The sequence below is a fragment of the Bombus fervidus genome, chromosome 15, assembly GCF_041682495.2.
Source record: "Bombus fervidus isolate BK054 chromosome 15, iyBomFerv1, whole genome shotgun sequence".
Taxonomy (NCBI): Eukaryota; Metazoa; Arthropoda; class Insecta; order Hymenoptera; family Apidae; genus Bombus; species Bombus fervidus.
The window spans coordinates 1,644,632-1,660,793 of NC_091531.1; the positions used below are offsets into that span (position 1 = coordinate 1,644,632).

The following is a 16,162-nucleotide window of genomic DNA, read 5'->3' on the forward strand; positions in this document are numbered from 1 at the left end:
TCTGCGAGCGAGTCATGCTCGCAAAGGAACGGGCAGAAAGGGAGAGAAAGAAAGCCTTGTAGGATAACGCGATGGAGGGGGATGGCGGTCAGGCGACCCAGGGCCGCCCCACCACCACCCTCAACCGGTCGAGACTAGCAGGGGGATGACGCCAGGAGCAATGACCCCCACTGGTGCCAATACATTAGGATCGACTCGATTAAGGGATCGCGGGGAATGCACCGATAGTAATTCACAAAGAACGGAATCACGGAGCATTCCCATCGTACGCGTAGGCAGGCCATCGTCGAGTTTCAGTCGGTAAGAGTCCGACACTGTTCTGCTGCTGCTCGTAGTGGCGGAGCGTCCATGAGGATTTCTCCACGTGAAAAAAAAAAAAAGATTACGTTAGGAAACTGTAGTGCTCGCTCCAAGAGAGTAATGACTTATGCCAATATATACACTTAATAATACAACATTACACATCTCAAAGAGATGTTTATTGTAAAATCATCGTGGTAACAACTTGCAACAATTCTTTGAGCGCTCTCCGACGCAAAGATATCCCTAAATGCTTGTTAGACCCCGTTCGGCGCAACCTCACATGCACCATATTTACTGCATAAACTTCCGCAGTCTATTTAATTTGTTATAATTATTATCTTAAAAGTTGGCGTTACAATTTCTCTTTATTCCATCCTGAGTTAAATTTTTGTGTGTATAATAAAATATTGTTACGCTACTATAGGAATTAAAAATAAACTGGATTTCTACTGCTTTTCTTTCCTATAATGAATATCATTTATTCTTTTTGAAGAAGAAAGGATAAACTGTTTCTTAATATGATTTCAAACATAGTATACCTTGCTCCATATCACGTTGACGTATAGAAATATATAGCAATATAAAAAAATTGAGAGATTTTAGATAATTTTGTTCTTATGAGACTTGGTATAGTATTAACATCATGCCGAATACTGAACGCAATAGAATCTAGTTAATTAACATAAATACTAAAGTATTTATATATGAAACTAAACAAGAATGAAACTTGTCTTTTTCATTTGTAATTTATAAATAATGATTAGGAAAGATAATGAATAAATGGAATTCATCTTTTTTAAATGGAATAACGTATCCTACAATTAAGGGCGGATAAAAGAAACGGACTTACCGTGGCAGCATAGCAAAGAATTTATGAAGTGTTGACTTGCTCAGAAATCAGTTTCCTTATATATCGCAAAATGCGTTTACCATATATTTCTGGCAATGTAGACTCCTCAAATAATTTCCTAAAACATTATAGAAAAATGAAGTAATTGTTGAAGTATAATATTAAAAGAAACAGGAATAAGGGAAGGTTTGTATGCGCAGGGATGCGGTAGTGTTCATGTACAAAAATCAAATTAGTTGATAATATAATTAAAAATGAGAAAAAAAATATCGTCCCCTTTATGTCAGGAGCATAAATATGAGGATTTTCATCCAATTTTTTCTGTTTGAACTGTGGTGTCTATTAAATGTCTCTCTTTCCTCTTAATTTTATGTGAAGATGATATCTATTCTAATTTTGTCTTTTAAGCTCTATATTTTGAGTAAGAGTGCAATTATATAGAAAAATGTATTGAAGTATGTTAGAGTATAATACAGAAAATCTATGAATCCCAAAACCATTGATTTTATATCACAAAATATTGAGGTATTTTATTACTTTGTTATGAAGTGAAAGTAATACCTACAGTATAACGCTTTAATATTTCGTTGGATACTCTTTATTTTTAATTATTTCTCTTAAACGGTTTGGTATGTATGAACTACTTTTGTATGTGTGTGCGCGTGTCGTGCATGTCTGTGTGTAGTGAATTATACTATAAACAAAAGATGAGAGTTAGATTTCATTTGGGTTATTATACCTGTCGCTATAAGGCTGCTAGCAACTAATACTGACGCATACGTTGTCACAGACGTACAATTATAGGCAAAATTCACTGTAGTGGTATCGACAACTTTTTGCGAATATTTGGGAAACTATGGCCGAACGGCAATTATATATATAAGCAAAAGTTATAAAACAAGTTAATTTCAATAGCATATTCAAAAATCATCGAAATCGGTGAAGTGGAAGTCTTTGAAAGTAATTTCCGAGATATTAATAAAAATACTTCTGATAGTGTACATTGAACTTTGCCTATATAAACATTACTAATATAACCGTCTTCAGTATACTAATATAACCCTCTTAAAGTAATATTATGATACGCTAAACACTGTATGCAATGAAATAAACAAAAATGTGTACCACCTAAATCGTTATGACGTTAAATTATTTACAAATACAATGCAATACAAAAAGCAACTAATATTGGATGAAACGTGTAATTTAGTCCCTCAACGTACATTTGCGAAGCGGTTTATTTTATATTTCATTTCCGAGCTTCTTTGTTTCCACTCAGTCATGGCAGTTCAGAATTATTTCATGAAAATTTAGAGTTTTCTACATCAAATCATTTCATTTGCCAAACCTCATATATTTCTAGATTATTCACACAAAATTAGTACAGCGCGAAAACAATAAAAGGAAATAAGCGATACACTAGCCCAAACAAACAGGGACAAAGGTCAAAATAAGACATCAAAAATAGCAGTTATTATTCAAATTTGTACGAAAAGTCCTTGAGAAAGTAAATTCTTCTTTAAATGAAAAACGGTTATGTATATGAAAATCAAAAATGTAATGAAAACACAAAAAACATAAAAGAAGAAAATTGTATTTGTTATTACGACTTACTTTTACATGTAGAATAATTTCCATTCCGATTACTGTACTACCCCATCCATTCTAGTACAAATTTTTAAGTTAAAATTATTTGTACAAAACCAAAATATATACGAATCTTTTCATTTTATAAAATTATATGTATAAAATATTTACCTTCGCTAAATCTCTTTATATAGAAACTTTGCAAATCAAGTTTCTAATCAAATTTAATTCTCCACTTAATACTCATTACCAAGCAATGCTTGGTAAATTAAATAATTATAACGTTTAGTAAATTTTTATACGATGTACACTCTACCTTGACTCGAATACAAAAGACGATTGAACAGCACCGATTTCTATAATAACAGTGAAGACAAAGGAGTAGTGCTGTTTGCTGATTAGCTACGCTTCAAGACTACAGGTGGAACATGTACACGATCATTGCGCAGAAGTTACCCTGTGACATACTTGTAAATTCTAGATGTGATTCTTTTGTTAATTTTCCATGGTTGTACTTCAATTTGAAGAATAATTAAATAAATGTTTAATAAAAATTTTAGTACCGAAAATAACGATTATTGTACTCCTAATTTTTATATGGTTATAGTATAGTAAAATATATAAAATACATGTATGTGTTATTTATAACGGCTCACGAAAGTATTCGAATGCTCGCTACTGAAACTTTAAAGATATATATTTGTGTGTGTGTCTGATGATCTTGATATTTCAAATTATTCTCATAACTACAGTAAGATACAGATATCAAGATTATGCGTGTAAAATTTGAATTGGATAATATTTGTAGAAGTTAGAGAACACTCATTACAGAAACACGCAAAATCTGTTATAAAAGTTTCTATATTTCTATTTCTTATCACATTATTTCTATTTCTTACCTCATATTATTATTTATTTCGGTCACTTTTGCCTCGAATAACATCTCTAGGACGGTTTTTCATATTGTGTTCTAATTTTTGTGTGACATTTATGTCAATATTATTCCATATTTAAGTAATTGTCTGTTTTCATATCGTTTCTTTATTTATTTTACAATTATTTAATCTTTTATCTATTCCATCCCATAAATATCATACTGGATTTATATATTGGCTCTGTGATGACGTGTATTATACAGTATCCATTCTTTCACAACTCAGGCTCAATGTTTCGGATCTATATCTTGTCGAAAGTGAAGATTATGTATTTTTAGCATTTTCAGCATTATTCCATTTTTTTATAATATAATGGATTGTATTATATTCGATTTACTTCTCTTAAAGAAATCGGCTACCTCTCTGTAAGATTTCCATCTTTATGCAATTTTACTATTACTTCACGCTCGGACTTCTGTGTTTCAGATCTTTTCGAGTTCATGTCTACACTCTATTAATCGTAACTGATTATAACATTAAACTCGGTAAATGACGCCTTAGCACAAATTACGTTCGTTAGTATTAATATTTACTGCGTAAATTCAATGTAAATATAGCTTACCTCTAAGCGTCCGATTACTTTATGATTCTCTTTTCGCGTGTTTCTGTAATGAGTATTCTCTAACTTCTACAAATATTATCCAATTTAAATTCTACACACGTAATCCTGATACTTATATCCTAATACAGTTATCATATTACCTTGAAGTATAAAATCTAACTCATATATTTTTATTCTTTAATGTTTCAATGGCGAGCGTTTAAATAAATTCAAAGACGCTATATGTCTATGCAAAATATAATTTTCAAACTGTTACACGTTCAAAATATGTAATAGTTGTACAATATTTTACATTATGAATGTAATTTTAAAGGTTCGTTATGTTCTCTTATTAAAATTTTGTTGTCAGTTGAAAATCGATTTACAAGAGGGAAAAATTTTTTATTACAAATAGACTAATAAAAAGTTTTTCTCTAAGATGTATTGCAAACAATAAATTTAAATAAAAACGGATGAATAGATGATTTTTCTAAAGAAATAAAAACGCATAAGGAATAAAAATCGAGTAGTTATAAAATAGTTAATAAAATTTTACTCCTTGTTCCTTATTCAATTTTAGGCTTTAATATTCGTGTTAGGTATGCATATCTCGCTGACATTCAATAAGGAAGAAAAGCATTCGCTTAACACTTTCCTTCCTTGAGAATGTCCTTAGTGTTATAACAAATAATTGTAAACAAAATATTATTCTTAGCTCGATCCTAGCTAGCAAGCCCGATCCTGACAAAAAGATAATACCAACCTACGTATACAGGGTGTCCGGTTACATGTTTTCGAAAATTTAAGGGATGATTCTTGACACCGTGATAAGACAAAAATTAAGAATAAAAGAATTGCTTTTTCGACTTTGTTTTTTTTTTATATTGACAGTTAAAAATACCCTGCACGTGAGTAACCTCCCTTATGCCAATGAAAAGTGGTCAGCTTATGCAGCGGGGCGCACAGTGATCCTCAATCCGAACGATACACAACGGTAGCTTACTTCGTACAAGCCATAGAAAAGACCATGGTATTCAGAAACGTAAATAACCCCACGCGACGTATAAACTTTTGCGTTATTGTCGATCGCTGTACCACAGCAAAAGTACATGTCCGAAAGTTCTGCAAATGTATAATATTTTATAATATTATACGGTGTAGTCACATTTTACAATAAATGTGATTAGTAAAAACGCACACAATACACCACGCAGTGCGCGTACAGCATACACAAAATACACCCAAGTAACACTTTAGCTTAATATTTCCAGTTCTCTGAAAGTTCTTCTTCGACTATAGGAATGATTCCATTACTCAAAAACTGTTCTACCCTCTTGCTTGAAAACAATTAAACTACGGCAATATAGTGATGGAGAGTTCATTTAAAAAGAAAAATTTACGATACTCATTACCAATGTTTTCACTTTCTTTGTGTAACTCGAAATTATCCAACAACAGTCGTAATATTTGGGAAGTTCCTTTGGAAAGCAAGTGTATGGTATTGAGAAAGCGAATAGGCAAGCAACCAGGTGTGTTTAAAAAAAGCGCAAACCTATTTGGTATAATCTTCAAACTTTACATAGTTAGAGATTTATTCATATTTCATATTTACCAGATGATCATTGGAAAAGTGGACTTTCTACTAACCAGATGAGTTTCTGAAATATATCATTTTTTCGAGCCTTAAATAATATCCAATAAAACAATAAAAACATTGGAACATGGTTTTTAGTTTTTATGATGGTAACGTGAATGCTGTAAGAAAACTCTAATCTGGATTAGAAGCACAACTATCGTATTCATTATTTATTTTGAAGCAAACATTTAGACTATATATATTTTTGGAATAATATAAAATATCAATTATCAACGAATTATCAGCGATCTAATTAACGGGTCATTAGCGATCTTATTTTGCCACATATACACTGTTTTAGCGAATCCGTGAGTACGAGCATCTCAGCGAATATTGTTTGTATATTAATTTATTTAATCATTTTAAATATACATGGCGGTTTCAACGACGAACTATCTCGTCATTAAACCTTACCGACCAACCATCCTCTACATAAACCTCTATAGGCATGAAATACCATACCAAACATAATAGTTATAAAACGATGCCTTTCTAAAATGCCAATGTCACAAGAAGTCATTGTATCAACTCACTTAACGAACCAACTGGTTTATTATGATCTGTGCTTCTATACATTAAATATTATTAACTCTAATAACTAATATTCTTTAGACTAATATTCTTAATTTTATTCTTTTTATTATATTATCCACGTATATTAAGACGTTTTTGCTGGTTTTATCGAGTACTCATACGGCTCCTCAAATTAGGCACCAACTTCTATAAGCATCCTCTATAGACATATATACAGGGTTATCTACGTAACTCGGAACCCACACTCACGAGTACGTTGAAAATGCCAACAGCGTAATATGTATGCTTAGTACTGTAATTAAATATTGCAAGTCGTCTATAAGTTATGGGATACTGATGTTTAGAAATACGTTCAACTTCTGATCTTCCTAACGTAAACAACTTTCGCCGTCTGTCGGCTGATCCGAACAGATCTTGCCATTACAGTACGAAGGTTAAATTAATTTCTAAATAAAAAAATGATCTACAGAATGTACTGTAAACATGACTGCCTTGAATTCGCTTTTAATATTTTCTTACACCGCCGGTTATATTTATAAAAAGGAGTTGTTCAAAATATCGATTTCTACAATATATTTTAAAACTAACGAAATTGGAGATGAGGTAGCATTTGTAGTAATGTTATTTAATATTCACCATTTTTCAATATTCTCATTTTTTTCTCCAGAATTTGGTAATTGACGTTCTTCGTATCCCATACTGATTGTTTCTCATAAACTTGCATTAAATTAAACGTCTTAATCTTTGACCTTTCCTTTCCTGACCATATTTTGGACTTTCCCTCGCAAAAGCTACCCTCACGTACGAAACTCGTATTCGTATACGAAGTTTATATTACTCGCTCGTATTTCTCAGACAGATAATCTGAACGCCATGAGAATCTTACACTTGCGAAAAATACTCTCAAGAGCAATGCACAATAGTTTTACTCTCAAGTCACCTAAGTTACCTAACTTTATCACTCTACACGCGCCGAGGAGCACCATTACGTCAAATCATCGGCTACACGTGCATTCTGCGTACTTCGAAACTATAATGCGTATTAAATTATACATCCACTATATTTAGAACTTGTCTTCAAATCTGCGAATATAAACAGCTCGATCGCTCTTAAAAGACTTTGACACGTTGCGTAACGACATAGATAGCAAAACTTTAACACATCGTAGAATTATAAAATATGCAATAAAAACTAGTAACGGAATCTTATTGCATAAAGTTGCATGCATTAAGTGAATCGAGAAGCAGAAGGGAAAAGTGGAAATTTCTTTTATTGCTGCATACTGTACAAATTCGTATCTATTTGCATTTTTTTAAGAAAAGTAATTACTGAACATGCTTAATGACACAACTAATATCGCAATCTTATTATACAAACTTGAACGGATCCATAAACTGCTAATTTCCAACGATCTTTTGGTTTTATAGTTTAGATGCCAATTGACGATCTAAAGGAATAGTCTCCATTTCGCGGTACCTTCCTTTTCCGGTATTTAAAACATACGCGAATCGGCGCGGCGCATTCATCGCGATACCGCTATCTTGCATTGACACACATACAGTGCAGTTGCGGTTTTCATGCTTAGAAAGGCATCGTTTTATAACTATTATGTTTGGTATTGTATATCATGTCCTTCGACCACGAGTGTGTAACGAGTGTGTAACGAAGACTCCTTTTTAGTTATTAACCTCTTAGGAGCGCATGAATCTGGGGAGCATGAGGCAGGTGTGGGTTATCAGGGTGTAGGACCACGCCCTGGGAAACCCCGATGGCTCTGACATTCTCCTATAGCTACGCGGTGGCTGGTTGGTGCCTTGGCGCCCATCAGTTTGCCGATCCGGCGCGGAGAGTTTCGGAGAAGTTGGTGAGCCCATACCTGTCAATACCACTCACCTCACATTTTTGTGGGGCTCCCTGTCACCCCGCGCCGACTTGGTCCGACGTGGTGTGTGAAAGAGTGAGTGGCGCCGGGAATGGAACTTCCGTTGACGACTAGGCAAACATACATAACAATAAGATGGTCATGTTAAAGAAAGTAACAAATAACGTTTACGGTGCAGGGGAGGGATACCCCAGTACAGGCGCAGCCGCGGGTTGTAAAGCGGGCCCCGTTGCGTCGTCATCGAGCAATCGTGGTCGTCCGGGGGTGGACCACCAGACCCCCGGACGCGTTCAGGCGTTGGTGAAGAAGAGGTGCAACGGGCGAGGTCACGGGGAAGGCCAGAGGGTCACAAGGCAACCATTAACAACCCGGGATCTTCTTGTGATGGACTGCCGTTACGGCGCCGCGGCGGCCGGGGGGTGAAGTCCGACGACGAAATGTCGTCGTGTTCTTCCTCTTCGGCAGTTGCGAGCGCGCTCGGTAAGCGGACATACAGGAAGATTGCCGGGCAAACAAACCACACCGCCTCGGGGGCGCCGGACGTAAAAGGCCACAGGGTAGCGCGACCGCGGGGGATTCGGACTCTGCGTTGTTTTCACACTCACTTTCACACTCATAGCGCGATAGTGACTGTCAAATTGCTCTTAGTATTCTATTTTGAAGCGACATTTTGAGATTGAAGATTCTAAAAAATTATAAGGATATGGATCGGCATGTTAAAAAGAATATCTAATAATGAAATATTTATTTTAACGAAAATCAGCAAATGACACCTAACACTGGCGTATCAAAAACGAAGATTATATTATTTAGAAATTAAGATCATTTAGTTGGAACGGTGAGTTAATGAGTCAGTAGAGTACGCCACTATAATGGCGCGTTGTAATATAAGATGACATTTGCGGGAGCCACTATAGTGGTGCATCGTACCTAAAATGTTAAAAAGTTTTTTACAAAAACACCTGATACACATTTTTAACATCTATAATTTCTTCGATTCGACTAAAGTATGTTGGCTAATGTGAATTCTCACGATTCGATGATGTTTGGAAATTTGAGAAGCATTATTAGAGATAAGAAATTCGATATTTGTTTCCAGCAAACAGTAACTTAACAGTAACCTAATAGTCGGTAGTTAAAGACTTTGGCTCGCTTGATTCCTTAGGAACTGACGAATTACTAACATTTTACATCAGTAAATAACTTCATATGCCAATGACTAATACTAAAAAACTTCAAATGACTAATACTAATACTATATAAGGTCGTTGAATTTGTCTTAACAAACGCCATAGTACGTGCTAAGGAAAAAAAATATGTAGTTCCATGCCACCATAAAAAAAAATATTCATGTCAATACAACTAACATGCAAAATGCCACGGGTTAATGTTAAATCTAAATGGTGTATAGAAAATATATTAACAAGTCCATAATCGTTTGAAAAGGAATGTTCTCTTTTCTTCTCTAAAAAGAATATGGCAGACAATTAATTTTTTTTTCTTCGACAACATACAATTAATTTATTTATTGTGCGATTTTTTCATTCTCATATTTGTCTATCTCGAATAAAAAAGTAGATATGAACTTTTTCGTAGAACCGTACAATAAAAACAGGTTCTTGTAACGTGAAACTCGATTGATTCTTGTCTGTGCTAGTCTACTATCCTCGTACAAGCTGTTTATTTAAATTTGTTAAGTATGTCACAAGGAAAAAAAGTCGATTGTTAATGGATGTGGACAGATAGACAAACTACGAACAAAACGGCAAACATGTCAGCTATCCGTGTGACTATGTCCCAGATGCACATATATGGGCAGAATTCAGTGCGCTAGTAACAGGAATATTTTACGAATAAAATATGGCGTTAACATGTAAGGGGATAATTTGTTCAGAATGTTGATTTCTACAACAAATTCGAAAATCTGTAAAGTCGACTTACTTCTAAATAATTACAATTGCTTTTCAAAAATTCGATCTGAATACTAAAATTAAGATACAGAATTTTGTGCAGTAGGACGAATACGTAAATTAAGCCATACGAAATTAAAAAAAGAAATTTAAAAAAGTGTGAAATTCCAAGTATTACTATGTATTAATATTCTAGAAATTTCCGGCTGTTATGTTTCTGCGATTTGCTCGTTCCTTTCTGTTTTCCCAGACTTTCGTATCCAGTAATGGTCGGTTGATGTTCGTGAAATTTTATCCATCGTTTTCTGGAATTGGCTCGCTCCAGGTTCGCAAAAAACGAGCGTTCGCATTATCTCTGACTCGTGATTGACGATTTCATATTACCAATGATCATCGTCAGAAGAAAAATAAAATTTTCATATTTTACTTTATAATTGCGGCATTATTTTAATCAGTTTTTCCTGAGCTTTTTCCTATAAAAATGATACCAAACATGATTATATTCGATTATATATGATTTTGAGTTGTACAGTTTAAACCAGTTTAAACACGAGAAAAAAAAAGTGTACAACGAATGTTGTAATATTTAATATATCATAATAATACAAACACTAACATTATCAGTGATACTAATACTAATACTATATTTTTCTTTTATCCAATAAATACACAATTAGTGCTTATTGTGGTAATAATATCGGAAAAGTGACGAAAATGTCAGTTTCGCACGTAGTATAAATTCAATAAAAATCCCATTTTATATGTTGCGTGCAGCAGTATGTAAGAATATAGTTTTCCATTCAATTTCTTGAAAATATAACATAAATATTTTTTTAGGATGATTTCTTCAAAAGTTTTATTCTTTTTCTGTTAGAAGAATAATTCCTAATATATCTCATTTTGTTCTCAATACATTTTCCTTACTGTTGTCACATGGTCACAAAATAATAATAGAGTAACCGCACGTGACAAACCTCCTGCAGGTCACAGGCATTGAGATGATAATCAGCTAGTGTCTCAGGCCGAGGAGACAGTAACAGGGTAGCCACTTGTGACTGCCGCCCGGCGGCAACCCCTCCAGAAGGCCCAAACCCTAGCATACAAACCTACCCACAATCAGCAATTGACACACTCTATTGCAAGATTCCGGAACTTAGCATGTACAGGCACCTATGTATTTAAGTTTCCAGTTAGGGATCTGCCTTATTTGTTTGTACACTAGCATAGATAAAAACATATTGAGTTTGTGAACCCACGCTATACGAACTTATTTAATTGTACGGTTCTACGAATAGGTTCATATTTCCTATTCTAGCCGAAATAGATAAGTATAAAAGCGGCAACATTGTGCAATAATGAAACTAATTGTAAGTTGACTAAGCAAGGGGAATTAATTGTTTACTACATTTTTGGGTGATGACACAGATAAAGCATCAGAATTTTCAAAATATCATTTTCAACATCAAAAATAATTTTTACCTTTATACCAATAAACCACGTTCAAAACTTATATAAATATTTTAAAACTGCTACGCGGTGTTCGTAGCATAACGATTCTCTTTCCAGGGGCTTCTTTGGTCTCTATTGTAGTACTATGGCAAGATCGCCGACAAGCCGAAAGGCCTTCAATTGGCCTAAAGACCATCGATATATTTTCGGCACCACAGTCGTTAGTTATGTCAAAAATCAGGAATAATTAATCGAGAGTCGAAAGTTGTCGTAGTCATTACACATTCCTGCATTAACTATCTGCAGTCTGCGAAATATCGTTCTTTATTTTCGATGTAATCCATCGGGTTTTACTACGACATCGTTTTTGTCACACGCTCAAGAAATCCACCCGCTTAGAAACAGTAATAGGATAGGTTAGATATCCTACATACCACAGCCATCGAAACAGTAACCAAATAGTAACGGAATAGGCGCCTCTGAGATACACCAGATGACAACCCCTCTAGAGGGACTAAAACCACGGTATAGAAACCCTGCAAAATAAGCGCTGGAATCAGTCTGTTGAAATATTTTGACTCATCTCTTGTAATACGTTGAATCATTCTGTAACACTTTGAACCGTCACTCGGTTGGATTTGCATAATAAACTCTATTGTCATATTTAAAGTTCAATTTCTTCACCATATTCGTGAAACTTTCGAACTGCAATGCGAGGAGATCACCAGCTTCTATCGAAGATCTATCGGTTTCGTGATTTATTGTGTCTCCGACGTGACACTTGTGCTGTCTTTTCTAAGTAACTAACTACTGTACAAAACTCTACTGTAATTCATCGCTAAGGAGAGCCGATTTTCGGACTAGGGGGACGATACGTATATGTGACTTTATATATAAATGCTCGTGAAGATGAACGAAATGCATGCGTCCATCCAATTTTGCGTAGATGACTAGGTAGAATTAGATCCATTAGTCTCTGGAAGATGGCTGCTACATTTTTTAAGCCAAACGGTATTCTATTGGATTCATAATGAAAAAGGGCTGTAGAAAAAGCAGTTGGACGTCTCTGTTCTGAGGAAAAGCTGTGCCATTGTAAATTTTGGACTCGTGTTTGAAAGATTATCTCATTAGGTTGTTTATCACATAACTTGTGCTGTTTGGTTAGTTGGTTGGTAGACAAGTAATATCAGTTTTATGCATTTATTTAATTTATGGTGTTACTGGTTTATTTAATCAGCTATGTTATATCCGTTGTTTTCTATGATTTCCGTCACGATATCATAAAAAGAAACTGGACTTGATTAGGAAAAGAAAACCAAGCTATTTATGTTTTTTCCATCCAAAAATTTTACAACGGCCAAAACGTATAGTAATTAGTATGGTTTTACCTTCTTTGCCTTTTTAACGTGAAAGTAAATATTCACCTAAACCACGAATGGCATAATGGTTTAGACGTATGTAATGAATATTCGGTATCAAGTTCGTTATATGTTAACAAATTTATTATGTCGTGATCCGTGGAATAAAAATTGGAATAAATATAAATAGCCATTTTGTGCAAACGGCGACTATAAAGTGTCGAAAGTTAATACTACTGCAGGCATCAGTGCAATAGATGCACAGATAATTGGTGCATTAAATCTGCTGTGCAGTGAATGAATTATAGCGCACAGTACTGGTGTATAATGTACACAAAATTACATTTACGTGCTAGACAACAATTTATAAGTAGTACGTGATTCATCAATAGTCTATTGACTTTCAAACAAGCGTACTTAAATGTATAATCAAAAGCGTGGAGAAAGTTGCGAACAACCACGACATTGACATACGCGGTAATACTAAAAGTATATTTTTAACACGACGTACATGACCATAAATTATTAAGAAAAATAGGAATAATTGGAAAAAGTTAAAAAAAGCCAACACCACACGGAGTTCCCAAGCGGTCACCCATCTAAGTACTATCCGTGCCCTACGTTGCTTAACTTTCGTGATAGGACGCGAACGAGTGCTTTTTTTTTTTTAATATCGTTTATTTATGCCAAGATTTGTTTTTTTAATACATTTTAGTAATTCACAATGAACTATGAATTTTAATAAGATGTGTTAGGCAAAAGTACCGGTACGCGACGGTACGACGTAGCCGTACTATATTATGCATCGGGGTTTTTACAATTTTTTGTGTTTTCGTTCTTGTGTTGTTGTTTTTGGATTTAAGCCGCTGGGGAGCGGAGCGTTTGTGTGTTCTTGTTTTTAGTTGTTATTTTTGTCCTGAAAACTTGGCCACAATACAGGACGTTTCGGTAGTGACGAGAACGAGTGCACTCAACGTGGTATGAGAGTTGGCTGAAGTAAGTAGTTTTGTTATTTGCTTTTAATGTTCAAGAAAAAAAAAAAAGGAAAATTAAAAAGACAGATGTATGTGAAAATGAGAATGATATAATGTATGGTAATAGTCGCGTGATGTAAAGCATCTCTTTTTTTCGATGCTTATATCATAGATTACTAAAAATAGATTATTAAAAAAAGCAAAAAAAATTAGAAAAATAAAAAGCCATTACCATACGGAGTTCCCAAGCGGTCAACCATCTAAGTATTAATACGTGCTCAGCGTTGCTTAACCTTCGTGATCGGACGAGAACGAGTACTTTTTTAATTTTAATTATAACATTTATTGCCCAAAGAAATACATATTTTATATATAAGGTCTAAAATTCATACTGTATCGAATACTTTTTCAAAGCAGGCGGCTACTCGATGCTTTGCATTGAGAGCCTACCACATGTCCGACGTTAGTGTATTTATTGCGTGGAGAGTGTAATGTTTGTGTCGGAAGCCGATTTGATTTTCTGGGATTACGTTGTTTTTTTGTGCAAAAGTAGATTAAGGTGTTGTTTATGACTAATTCGAATACTTTGCTTATGTTGGGTAGGAAACTTACAGGTCGCAGGTTTGATTTTGTCTTTGTTTACCGCGTCTTCTTTTTTGATTTTGCACTTCTCTGGTCAGTACGGCTGAATGCATTTTACGCATCGATAATTATGGTTTCAGTTTTGTAAGGTATGACATAACAATTGGCATTTGTAGCATTGCGTTATGTAATTTTTTCTGATTTTCCCCTATTTTACCGTAAAGTAATTCAGACAGCTAATTTTTAGTAAGTTACTAATATTGCTTTGAGGGGATACTTGGACTATGTAGATTGGGAGCAATACGTTGTTATCTATTGATTTTTTTGTTGAGATGCGTGAAACTTTTTTGAATTGGACGTCGGACATCTGTAATGCTTGCAACTCTACGAGTATTTCTATCTTGAAGATTTATTATTTATATATGTATGTAGGAATATACATAGGTATTGAATTAAACCATAGATAAACATATGATAATGAGTGGACTTGTAAAAAAACTACTTCCTCTTCGATTTCAATAGGTTTTGAATGTATTGTAAAGTTCAACATACTGAATAACTTTTCTACGTATATAACCGGCGAACGGCCTTAGTATCCGAGATATTCGCAAATAACTGTCGATAGTACTATACTGTAGTCAGGCTATAGTTGTGCGTCTAAGGCAGTATATGGGTTAGTATTGGTTGCCCAAATCCACCACAAATCTATCTCTTATCTTCTGTTTATAGCATATATAAACGTGAATTGGGCTAACTTAATGTCCCGTGCACAATTGCATAGGCTGTAAGAAATGTCTATTGTAAAACAATTAAATGTAAATGTCATCAATGTATTGTGTTTGGGTTAGTTTCTTTAATAGCTTGCTTGAAATAAAAACAAGTTAATTATACAAATACTGAACGAATTGATAATTGATATTATTTTTCGAAATAAAACGATTATTATTCTATGCCAATCATTTCACTTGTAATCTACGAGTGCACTCAAAGTCCTCGCTCTTACCTCCTTTCTAACCTCATCTTTTGTAACTATTGAGGCACTTGCATGCGTTTGGTATCCGCTGGATAAACACTTCTTAAGCTTGCCGAAGGCCCGGCCCCTTTCCTCCACAGTCAAAGACTATTAAATGAGAATAATAGTAGTTACATGACAATAATTTTATTTGCCCTAAAGTGAAGTTTGTGCGCATTAAAGTACAGATTTTGGAGAAATCGATATATAGTAGCAGATATCGTTTGTAAATTCGCGGATAAACATATCGAAAACTAAAGTGAGAACGTGATAATCACGAGACTATCAACTTATATTATTTTAAATATAATTATTTTGTACGTCTTTTGAATTTATTTGTGAAATTGGAACTATTTTAAAAAATAAAGAACAAAATAAAAGATTCTGTTAAATTGAGCCACATAATTGAGCTTAATTACTAAATGAGTTCGGATTATCCTTTTTTCTTTCTTGCTCCAGATTTTCCTCAGTCCTGTCGTTTTCGAGCAACTGGTCGATCGTGATAATAGCATTAACAAATCAATATCTTATTCGACAATGATAACGGATTTATTTTCATAAGAAAAACGAATGGCTGTGTTTACAATCAGAGCATCAGCATTTTCTTT

General features: G+C 34.2%; 1 long non-coding RNA gene across 1 annotated transcript; it reads right to left on the bottom strand.

Annotated features, from left to right (window-relative positions):
- Positions 1-1,144: 1,144 nt before the first annotated feature.
- Positions 1,145-3,242, bottom strand: LOC139995190 (uncharacterized). Its single transcript, XR_011801905.1, has 3 exons — positions 2,912-3,242; positions 2,768-2,818; positions 1,145-1,271 (listed from the first exon to the last, which is right to left on the bottom strand). It is a non-coding gene; the product is annotated as an uncharacterized lncRNA (long non-coding RNA).
- Between the last annotated feature and the right edge of the window lie 12,920 nt (positions 3,243-16,162).